This window comes from Suricata suricatta, chromosome 13, assembly GCF_006229205.1.
Source record: "Suricata suricatta isolate VVHF042 chromosome 13, meerkat_22Aug2017_6uvM2_HiC, whole genome shotgun sequence".
In the NCBI taxonomy this organism is placed as follows: domain Eukaryota; kingdom Metazoa; phylum Chordata; class Mammalia; order Carnivora; family Herpestidae; genus Suricata; species Suricata suricatta.
This window is the reverse complement of record NC_043712.1, coordinates 36,364,470-36,377,085: the sequence shown is the minus strand read 5'-3', so window position 1 is coordinate 36,377,085 and position 12,616 is coordinate 36,364,470. Positions and strand designations below refer to the sequence as shown.

Here is a 12,616-nt window from a genome sequence, read left to right as displayed (position 1 = left end):
TGGAAGACCGTTTGAGAACATAGGGGAGCCTCAAGAGCCTGCTCGGTGGGGATGGACCCCACAGAGGACCCCAGTATAAAGGAATACCTTAGACTGTGCCCTGGAACTGCCTGGAATGAACCTCTGACTGGAAGGAGAGGACCCTGCCGCGGGATCTAGGCCAGGAGTAACTTCCCACGTGCCCAAAGGACTTTAGCCTTGACCTTTTTAGGGCTCAGTGTGCCCTAAATTGTACCCCTCCAAGGTGGTCGAGAAACTGGGGCCTTATGGGGCTGATGCCTTTGTCCATTCCTCCACCAGCCCCATTAGAAAATTGATTTTCCGTAGTAGCCCAGATTGTCTCGAAGCTGGATATTTGTGGAGTCAAAAACTTCTATTAGAGCAAAGGACGTAAGGGAAGGGAGGACCAGTGAGGACTCTGGAGCTAAGATAGAAGACTTAAGACCCTGAGCTTGACTATCTATAAGCAAGCAATGAGACAGGTGGAATTATTAATGCTCTCAGGTCCTGGAAGAGAAAGTCCTTTTAAGGAAGGACAGGATATGTAGGATTATTGAGCCCCCATGTATCAGGAACCATGCCAGGGATATTTAACATCTCATATAATTCTTACAGCAGCATTATGAAATCATCCCCCTTTAAACATTAGGCACTTTGGACTCAGAGAGGTTTAGCAGATTGCCCAAGGTCACAAAGCTTGGAATCCTGAGATCGGTTTTTGAAATTTATATGGGAAAAAGTGTCAAGGAGAGGCAGAAGCAAGAATGTGTATTTGTTAAGCTGTATTAAGATACCAGGCATAGTATATGGTATATTCACTATATGTAGTAATACATGCAATATAATGCAATAGTATATGGTCAGTAAATGTGATGACTAAATAAGTGAATGAGGACTGTTTAATTGGGGATGAGACTGCTGCAGGAACTGATTTCCACTGAATCCCCAGATTTCAGGGTGTGGCTTCCTTCACTGGCAACCCACTGTAATGAGGCCTCTGGTTGTCTCCAGACTTAACTGAGTCGGGGAGAAGCCTCTGGGTGTGGCCTTTGATAGGATTTGCTCTGGGGAACAAGAGGAACACTTCAGAGGTTGGTGTTCTGAGACCACCCTCCCAACTTGCAGAATCCTTGGGGGAGAGGAGGGAAAGACAGGGTCACTTTTAGCAAGCATGATTCATAGTGGCCTTGTGGCCCTCTGACTACATACACCAACAGACATTGGTCCACAGATAACATGCAGGGACACTTTTTTCCAAAAAGTGTCTCTGCATGATGATGAGTAGGGCAGAAAAGGTGCAGAGCCAAGGAAGGATTATTGGGAGTCCATTTTCTGGGGAGGGCAAAGGTTCTGCACCTGACACAGTGATGCACTGTCATCTCACCCCTTTGGCTGTGGTAGTGCTTTCATTCCACCTGAATCCCAAGGGTGCAAATTTGGGATCAAGGATAGATTGTGGTTTCTTGTCCAAAAACAGAGTAGTGAAGGAAATAAGCAAGGTATTCATAGAGAACCATTCTGAGAGAATTTACCTGTTTCCCTTCTATTCTACTTCCACATAGCCAAACCTGGTGACATCCTCCCTTAATGGAAGTAGCTGCCTTGACTCCTGAGGCTACTTAGGAAAGATTAGGTTTGTGAGAAAACAAAACAAGCTGATTTACCAATTGTTAGCTTTTCTTTTTAAACTCGGTGGCTGCCTGAAGCATGGGTGTGGCATCTCAGGCACAGCTCCCTCAGTGGAGTAAATTCTGACAAAGGTTTACATTGGTTAATAACTTCTCCATTACAGAGTTGTCTAAAATTCCCCTTTGAGTTTACACCCCTCTCATCAGCTTAACACCCCAAAATAAATAGGGTTATTTATGTGTGTGCGTGTATATTTTTTTTAATGTTTATTTATTTTGGGGGAGAGTGCAAGCTGGGGAGGGGCAGAGAGAGGGGGACAGAGGATCCAAAGCCATCAGGGAGCTAACAGCAGTGAGCCCTGTGTGGGGCTTGAACGCACAAACTGAGAAATCATGACCTGAGCGGAAGTCAGACTCAACTGACTGACCCACCCAAATGCCCCTCCCCCCCCCCTTTTTTTTTAAAGAAAATCAGGAGCCTGGGTGGCTCATTCAGTTAAGCATTTAACTCTTGATTTCAGCTCAGGTTATGATCTCATGATTTATGAGTTCGAGCCCCTCATTGGGCTCTGCACTGATGGTGCTTGGAATTCTCTATCCTCTCTCTCTATCCTCCCCGGTCTCTCTTTCAAAATAAACTTTAAAAAGAAGAAGAAGGAGCAAGGCTGCAAATCTGGAAATATGACCTTTGCTCCAATTCAGAATATGCCATTGGGGTTTTTTTCCTACACCCTTCTTTGGGGGCTCTTGGTATCCAACCCTCTCATGTCCCTGGAAAAATTGCTAGGTGGCTTCAGGTGCTCTCCAAATATTGGATCTCGAATATCATTTCCTTGATGTCCAGCATTGGGTAAACATAAAGATTACAAAAATCCTAAGAGTGCTAACTCTCCCCTAAACACAACATAAGTCCAATCATTCCAGAATAGATGTGAAGGATGTCACTCAGCTGCCTAAATCTAAAAAAAAAAAAAAAAAAAAAAAACCTCAAAAAACAAAAACTCTCTCCTAAGGGAAATAAAATGGGAGAGAACTTCACATCCATGTACAGATATATGTGGGGTTTTACTTATGGTTTTTTTTTAAACATTTAATCTTCCACATCTTCTCTGATCACTTTCTTACAGTTTTCTTCTTCCTACATTTGCCATATTTTTGACAGTGCTTCCTTTTCCTCAGACATGAATAGGACTTTCTTCAGTTCATTTCCCACACTCCCTTTATTTTTTCCAGTACACCTGTTCCTAAGTGGATCATATTTATGCAAATAATTTCATTTCTTTTTAGTTACAGAATCTTTATCTTCCAGTCCCACCTGCTTTTCTCAAACAGTGCTCTTGGTTTTTGCTGTCTTCATTTCCCAGATTGATTTATTCATTTCTGATGGGAATATCATTATCCACTCCATACTTGAGTCTTAATGACCAAGTTCTGACAGGAATTGCTTACCAGCGTTGGACCAAGAAACCAAGGACATCAGTTTATAGATGGAGACATGATTACTTTTCCATTATAACATCCCTCCAAACTTCTTCCCCTTCCAGCAATTCCCTGAGAGACACATATATTTACTAAGTGCAACCTACTTGCCAGGCACTATGCTAGATATGTATGACAGTTGCTTGCCCTTGAGGAGTTCACATAGAATCAGTCTGCATGTCTCTGATCGTTTACTATAGAGTAAGAAAAGTCAGAGAAATTATAGCTTTACAGAGTACCTGTAGGTTCTGTGCCTCCTCTGGCAGCTACATCATTAGCCCCTCTGCCATTGCTCTCTCTAAATTACTTTTGCCCATATACTTTGAGTGAACTGGCCACACTCTTAGCTTCTTATGATAATGACAGTACCTTATATTTGGATAACTAGTTATAGTTAAAGCCCTTTTACATACATGATTCTATTTGTTTTTGAGGAATGTTTCATCTTACTGGGATCTTCTTACACAAGGGGTCTTACTGGAGTCTTCTTAAAACAACAGTGTGTGGGCTGCCTGGCTCACTTTCTCTCTTTCCTTTATTTTTTTTTTCTTTCCTTTTTGGAGTTTCCTAATCAAACTTATGGGTCTTCCAGAGGGAAAGCCCCAGTGATTCACTACAGTCACCACCTACCAGCTCTTCGGCTGTGGAGAAGAGTTTCCTGATGGGTCCAAAGGCCAAGCAATATGCTCACTGGTCAATCCTGGAACTTAACAGGGCTTTCCTACCACCTGGCCTCAGAAAATTCAATTCTCTGGGTTTTTTGCCTCCTAAAATTCAAATACATATTCCCTTCTAAACGAATATTTTAAGCATACCGTCTCAAACCAGTTTTGTGGGGCTGATTCATACATGAAGGCAGTTTTGCTTGCCTATTTCTATCCAGCAACCGGCTGGCTTCATACCTCCTAAGCTGTGATGGAGTCCCCATATAGCAATCCATGCCTTGGCATGTGCTTTTACCTCTTCCTAGAATTCTTTTTTTTTTTTTCTCCTTAGCCACTCGGGTAACTCCCACTCATATTTCAAAATTTAGCTCAAGCAACACCTTTTTTTTTTAATCCTACACTCATGCCCCCTACACACGCATATACACTGCATTCTCACAGGCTGAGTGAGATCACATTTGTTCATTCTAACAACAGTTATTAAGTGCCTGATTTGTGCCGGACACATGGTAGGCTGCTTTCAGCAAATATTTGTAGAATCAATAAACAAGTAAAGATAATTAAGGTATAATAAGTTTATTAAATGGGGTTGAATCTGTGCTGCAGGGGCCCACAGCAGAGAAGAGGGAGTGCCCCTCCATCTTGCTGAGAAGCTCTGCTTGCTAAGTGTAGTCGCACCAGCCAGTCACTAATGGTGTGCTATTTCTTAACTGTTGCTCTGCTTCTGTGGGAAGCCAGCACTGTAGCTTTTCATGAAGACTCATCCTAAGCCCCCAGAGGCTAAGGATCATGCCATAATTGTGTTCTCATGTATATTAGAGCTTTGATGGCTTTCGGTAAATATTAAAAACAGGACCTCCTTCATGTATCACTCTCTTGAGCAGAGTTCAGGAAGACAGTTTTTATTGTCTTTAGCCCTTCTGCTGCTTGGAAACCCCAAAAGAGCCTTGTGAGGGTGACTGTGTCTCTCTGGACTGACTAAAACCAGTGCTGCTGTGCTGGGTAAATAGAATGAAGGAAGACAGGGAGGTACCAGGTAGACCCTTTCAGGAAAACTAAAAGTAATCTGTAAACTGCTGCTAGTCAACAGAAATGGTTGATTATGAACAGGTTCCCAGAGCACTGTCATGAGACACTGCATTCCTAAAGCAAAACTCTGATGGTTTTTGTTTAAAGTCTTGAGATTGATGTTGATGTCGGCAGTGAGCTTAGAGTCTGTGCTATGCATTTTGCATTTTTTAGACCCTGGTTCTGCTGGTTTTCCATACCCTCATGGCTAGTTATCTTCCATGTTAAGTATGTGACTTTCCCTGAGGCTCTCAATCTTTTAGGCACATGCTTCCTGGAACCAACCGTCAACTACCTTGAAATTTTTTACCCTCACGTACAGATGCTGCACATGCTAAATTTCTCCAGCCCAAACCCAGTGGGGAGGACACATTTTCAAGCTTGCTACATGTGCCCTTAGGGCCAGGCCGCAGTGCCACAGGACACCCCATAATTGCAGGAGACCATTGATCCTGATAATATTCTCTATTTTCTTACTGTGGTTGTACAAACTGGCTAAATTCCAAAATTCTGTAGCTCTCCCCTGTGGTCAGAATAGTCACCATTAACTACCATATGGTTACTTGTTCTGATCCCTGCTAGCCCTGAACCACCACCATTCAGGGTCCACCTCTGGGGAAGCAGAGTAGACATGATGAGATGAGATGATCATTCTGTAGTTTTTAGAACTAGGTTCTGAAGATTTAGTTTGGTCAGTCTCTCTGGACAACTTTGAGGAAGAGAGAGGGTACTGACACCATTATCTCAAATAAACTTATGTTGTTCAATCATCTCTGCAACATTTATTCAACAAGATTTATAGAACCCATACTCTGTGGAAGACAATGGGAACCAAAAAATTTTTTCTCACTTTTGATATCACTGGAAACCTGACATTTCTTTTTCCACCTGCTCAACCCACTCTCTGGTTATTTTCCCTTGTCCCTCCACTCAGAGGTTTTCTTTGCCTTGTTGCAACCTAGGAAAGCCCTCATAACCTCTAAGCAGTCACTTTTAGATGCTTTTGAGCCTTTTTCAAGCAGTTGCCAGTCCTATATCAAGAATCAGATGAAAGAAATAAAAGGCATCCAGATTGGTAAAGAAGTAAAACTTTCACTATCTGCAGATGACATGATACTATATATATAGAAAACCCTGAAGATTCCACCAAAAAACTACTATAACTGATAAATTAATTAAGTAAAGTCACAAAATACAAAATTAAAAAAAAATAATCAGATGAAAGCAAGTACAATAAATGTACTTTACACTTAGCGTGCCAAATGAGGAGACTCCTGCCTATTAGGAGGGCTATTTCCCAGTCTTATCATAGGTACAAATCTTTATAGAGAGCTTGAGAAGAGGCTCCCTAGCTGCCTTCCCCTTCCTTGCTTCTCTGCCAGCTCCTTCTGTGAAGCAACCCTTCCTTCTCTTACTCCCACCACTTTGCCCTTATAAATATTCTCACTGTGTTCTAAGCATGTGCTCTGCAGAGAATGGGTGTGTCTTGCGCGCACACGCACACACACACACACACACACACACACACATATTCCAAGCTGCCCACCTATGTCTTACTGCCTGACAAATACATCTAGACAGACTTCTCTTACCCAAAGAAGGATTTTGGTTTTGTCATCTGTTTCCATTTCCTCCAGATCATATAGCCAAACAGCCCTATGCTACCTTCTTGTCTCTGTTGTTCACCACCACCTGCTTCTGCCCCCCTGAGGTTATTTTCCAAGCCTTCCTTAGATACCACAGATTCTCTGGCAGTAACATCATTCTTGAGACAATATTTTTTTATTCTTCTTTCATCCTTTTTAGGGAGGCAGAAAACCCAATTTCACCCACCAACCAAAGAAATAATCATTAGTTATCATCTGTGGAATCTTTACAACTTGATTTCCTTTTAATTCACTCTTCTTCCTAGGACTTCTTCCAGCACAGAAAGGGCCAGGTTTTTCTCACCAGGCATTTGTTTTTACCCATCACTAATCACTACCACTTGTTTCTCTAGAAATTAGAGCTGATTTTGTGAACGTCTCAAACACCCAGGTGCACATCTTGGATATATCAACACACTTGATTTTCATCAAAATGTATTTTGTATACAGGTTTGATCTTCTCTATTAAGCATTAAAGGTTTAAACCTCACTCTTTGAAGACTACTTCTGTTGTGTCCTCACAGTTTACTCTTAAAATCCAAGTCATGTCCATTCAAAATGATTTTGGGTCTTGTTTGGATTTTGATGGTTTCTTTTCAATGGTTCTGCTCTACATTTTCTGCCCTTATGTACATAAAGTGGCCTAGAAAAGGAACCATCTCAGGTAAAAGCAATAGAAGTACTCCAGGATCCGGTGGTCAGGAACAGAAAGTGGTTTTTAATTTGTTTTTATGTTTATTTTGCTGGTGGATGTCCTCTTCAGTCTTCATTGAAATTCCTTTAAAGATAAACTCCACAAACCACTGCAGTGACATCATTAACAATTGAGATAGCTTAATAGTGATTCTTGCTATCCTTACAGAGAATAATGGGTTGTAGCAGGACTACAATTTGTTGGGAGATGCCTCTGGTTAATTTGCTGATACATGATTAATGAGTCAGTTCACTTATAGAGTAACCCTCTTCATTGGCTGGCCTTTGTTGAGAACTCTTATTACATTATCTGGAAAAGCCAGTAAGAATGAAGTGTATATATACCATTGATTTTCCTCCAATGAATCATTCTTGAAAAAAATGACTTTCGTATGGTTATTTTATGTCTCCAAATAAGCATTTCTCAACTTTTGTTTCAACCTATACTTTCTTGCTAAGAAACTTAAATGTCTTATAACTAATCCCCAAAACTTATAATACAATTTCTGGAAGGGGGCTGCCCCCAACTATTTGGAGTACTAGTACCTTTTGTATCTCCCAAAGAACCAAGAGGACACTGTCAAGCTCTGCTGTTTTGTAGTCTATTTTACAAAAAAAAAAAAAAAAAGTGGTGACTTTAATATTTGCTTTACAGATATAAATATATATTATAATTGATACATTTTTTTCAATCCACTATTTCTCCTCTCTTCCTCGAGTTCAGATATATATCCTCCACCAGCCGCCAGGACCCAGCCAGTGAGAATCATTGCTCTGATCTTTGTGTTCCTATTGGATTAAATCAATTTTTTTCTCTTTATTTATGGCATAAATATATTACAGGTTATATAATAATCTTCCTATTGACATTATTTCCACCTTTCATAATTGTAAAAAATTATCCAATAAATATTCTTTTACCTTTATGAACAAGTCAGAAAATCAGCCTCTCATATAGGATAGGGTCTTCTTCAGTAAAAGGTGTGTTAGTAGCTGTCCATCTCTGTTAGAAACAGACTCTTTTCTTTCATTTTATTTTACTTCCAATATAGTTAACCTGGTGCTATATTAATTTCAGATGTACAATATAGTGATTTAACAATTCCATACATCACCCAGTGCCCATCATGGCATGTACACTCTTTAATACCCATCACCTATTTTGCCCATTCCCTCATCCACCTTCCCTCTGCCAATCATCAGTTACAGAATCACAGACTTTTTATTTTAAAAAGGCTCCACATCCAATGTGGGGCTTAAACTCACAACCCCAAGATCAAGAGTTGCATGCTCCACCAACTGAGCCAGCCAGGCACCCCTAGAACCACAGACTCTTATGACAAGCTTGAGAATTCTGTTCTTGTATCACAGTGGTCAAGGGGAAAACTTACTACTTCACAATGTTGTCTTTGTCTTTTAGAAGTAACCGTCTGTAAATCAAAAGACAAAAATGTAGTTCTCTGATCAAAAATGTAAAATTATCCAGGGGTGCCTGGGTGGCTCAGTCAGTTGGGTGTCTGACTTTGGCTCAGGTCATGATCTCACAGTCCATGGGTTTGAGCCCCACATCAGGCTCTGTGCTGACAGCTCAGAGCCTGGAGCCTGCTTTGATTCTGTGTCTCCCTCTCCCTCTCTCTGCACCTCCCCTGCATGCTCTCTGCCTCTCTCTCTCAAAATAAAATAGACATAAAAAAAATTTTTTAATGTAAAATTATTCGAAGGCTGTATTTTTCAAATTACAGGCCCAGACTCATTGCAAACTCATGAAATCATTTGGGAGAGTCACTATCAGGATTGTTTTAATGAAAAAAAGGATAGAAAGGATAGAAAATATCACGGAGCATCATATGTAGTAAAAGTAGGATTGTTTCACAAAACTGTGGGTTCAGTTCTAGATCTATGAACACATGTTTATTACTATATGTGTACAAAATCACATCATAAACTATATTTCTTACTATGGATCACAGTCAAAACTTGAAAAAAATACCATGAAAGTTTTCTGAGGAAAACCCTGTAGCTTTGGAAATAATTGATCGTAAAGAAGGTCTGCAGTGAAGGGTTGTCTGTCGGTTTTACATTCTCCCTCTTGGTGTGGTATGCCTGTTCTCTTGCCCTAAGTGGAAGACTTGCTTTGCTACCTACCCATAGCACAGCTGGTTCTCTTGAAGCATGTGAGCAGTGTCTGGAGACTATAGACTCAGTCTCTTCAAGAATCTTCTGTATCCATAGCCTCAGCAATAGTACTAACATACCCACATTCTCCTCTCTGCTCCTAGGCCCACCCCCACCCAGACTAGATACCTGATTAGGTTACACAAACTTTTAAAGGAATATGATAAAAGAGCATGAATATTATAAGTGTTTAAGACTACATAATCCAAACACACTCATTAACAGAGAACTGAAGCCCAAGGCAGTAACACAAGGTGTCCTGGATCACAGCAGATCGAGAACTGAAACAAGTCACCAGATTGCCAATCCTAGGATTTTTTTATGATATATTAATGTGCAATGTAGTAAAATTAGAAAAAACAGATTAACAAAAAAAATTTTAAAGCATTCATTTTTACAAATACTAAATCATAACATGAGAGCATTTTTGTAACTTGCTTTTTTCATTATGTTTGTACATTGTCAACATTTTTCCACATCAGTAAATATGCTTTTACCTCAATATTTTTCACACTGTATAGCCTTTCATTGTAACATAACCATTCCCCTACTGACCAATTTTTTTTGCAATGAGGGGAAAAGGATTTTTAAATTACAACTTATGTCCCCTGGGCAGGAACATCTTAACATAAACACAGTTTCCTGAATTTGATCAATAAATCTTTCCTGAATCAATCCTGAAAAAGACAGTTACTTATTCAAAGTAAATATTCCTGGGGCACCTGGCTGGCTAAGTCAGTGGAGTGTGGGACTCTTGATTTTGGAGGTGGGGGTTCAAGCCTCACGTTGGGTGTAGAGATTACTAAAAAATAAAATCTTAAAAAACATTCAGAGAAAGGGGAACCCTCTTGCACTATTGATGGGAATGTAAACCAGGGTAGCCACTCTGGAAAACAGTATGGAGGTTCCTAAAAAAATTAAAATTAGAACTAACCTATGACCAAGCAAACTGCACTACTAAGAATTTATCCAAAGGATGTAGGAGTGTTGATTCGAAGGGGCACATGCACCTGAATGTTTTAACAGTGCTATCAACAATACCCAAGTTAGGGAAAGAGCCAATATGTTCAACAACTGATGAATGGATAAAGATTTGTTGTCACACGCACACACACAATGGAATATTAGTTGGTGATGATAAAGAAATCTTGCCACGTGCAACAATGTAGACGGAACGAGAGGGTATTATGCTAAAGGAAATATGTTAGAGAAAGACAGATATCATATGATTTTACTCATGTGGAATTTGAGAAACTCAACAGATGAACATAGGGGACTAGAAGGAAAAATACAGTGAAAACAGAGGCAAACCATAAGAGACTCTTAAATACAGCGAACAAACTGAGGGTTGCTGGAGGGAAGGTGGGCGGGGTGGGTGGATGGATTAAATGGCCATGGGCATTAAGAAGGGCACTTTGGAATGAACACTGGGTGTCATATATAAGAGATGAATCACTGGGTTCTTCTACCTCTGAAGCCAAGACTACACTGTATGTTAACTAACTTGAATTTAAATTTAAAAAAAAAACTTTGAGTTAAAATGAAGTAAATAAATAGGATATCAAAAAAGCTTCTCCAGAATTAATTAATTGGGAAATGTTTATTAAATGCCATTCTTTCCCATACACATTGCTAGGCAGGGGAGATAGGTAATAATCAGGATAAAAACAATCTAATAGAGGAAGCTGACATTGATCAGATAATCATCCTACTGAATATGTAATAACAAAGATAAGGGCTCTAGAACAGAAGAACATAGTGCTGTGAGCACTTTGACCTGGACTTCCATGAAGACACAATACTTGAGCTGAGCTCTGATAGATGAATAGAGACTAACCGAGGAAAGGAACATTCAGTTGCACCCAAAATATAGGAAGCATGGCTAACACTGACAGAAAGCTAGTGTGGTTAGAATACAGAGTAAAGAAAGGAGATCAGACCAAGCAGGACCTCACAGGCAATGGTAAAATACAGTTTGGATGACTTTATCCTGAAAGCTATAGAAAGCCATTTAAAAGTTTTAAGCAAGATTAACGGAAGACCTGAATTTCTCTCCAACATCTTTAGTTTAACATGTAACAAAATCCAGTTTCATTTCCCAGTTTCTGTAAATGGCAATACCATTTTGCTAGTTAGTTTTTTTAAGTTTTTATTTAAATTCCAGTTAGTTGACAACAGTGTGATATTAGTTTTAGGCATCCAAGTTAGTGATTCACCACTTCCATACAACACCTGGTGCTCATCACAGGTGCCGTCCTTAATCCCCATCACCTATTTAGCACATCCTCCCCACTCACCTCCCCTCTGGTAACCATCAGTTCTCTATACTTAAGAGTCTGTTTCTTGGTTTGCCTCTCTTTTTTCCCCCTGATGATTGTTGGTTTTGTTTTGTTTCATTTTAGTTTATTATTTTGTGAGAGACAGAGTGAGCGGAGAGAGAGGGGGAGACAGAAGATCTGAAATGGGCTCCAAGCTGACAGCAGAGAGTCTGATGCAGGACTTGAACAATCTAACTTTGAGATCATAACCTGAGCTGAAGTCAGACATTCAGCTGACTGAGCCTCCCAGATGCCCCCATTTGTTTTGTTTCTTAAATTCCACTAGTTAGTTGATTTAAAACTGCCCTCTCAGTAAGTCAGGCAGAGAAAGGCTGAATAAAATACTGTTTGATTTGACTTATATGGGGAATCTAAAAACATTAAACTCCTTGAATTCAGGGCACTTGAGTAGCTCAGTTGGTTAAGCATCTGACTTTTTTTTTTTTTTTTTTTTTTGGTCAAGTTAGCTAACAGCATGGTCTACTTCAGTAGGTTCCTGTGATTCATCACTTACAACACCCAGTGCTCATCCCAACAAGTGCCCTCCTCAGCCAATCACCCATTTTTCCTGCCTCCCCCCAACCACCCACTCCCATCAACCCTCATTTCTCTGTATTTAAGAATCTCTTATGGTTTGCCTCCCTCTCTGTTTGTATCTTATTTTTCCTTCCTTTCCCCTATGTTCATCTATTGTGTTTCCCAAATTCCACATATGAGTGAAATCATATGATATCTGTCTTTCTCTAACAGACTTATTTCCCTTACCATAATACCCGCTAGTTCCATCCACGTTGTTGCAAATGGCAAGCTTTTGTTCTTTTTCATCACTGAGTAGTATTCCATTGTGTGTTTGTGTGTGTGTGTGTGTGTGTGTGTGTGTGTACACCACATCGGTATACATACATATATATATATATATATATATATATATATATATATATATA

General features: G+C 40.0%; 1 protein-coding gene across 1 annotated transcript in view; it reads left to right on the top strand.

Annotated features, from left to right (window-relative positions):
• PHF24 (PHD finger protein 24) overlaps window positions 1–12,616 on the top strand; it is a 26,266-nt gene that overhangs the window by 305 nt on the left and 13,345 nt on the right. The window lies entirely within an intron of this gene.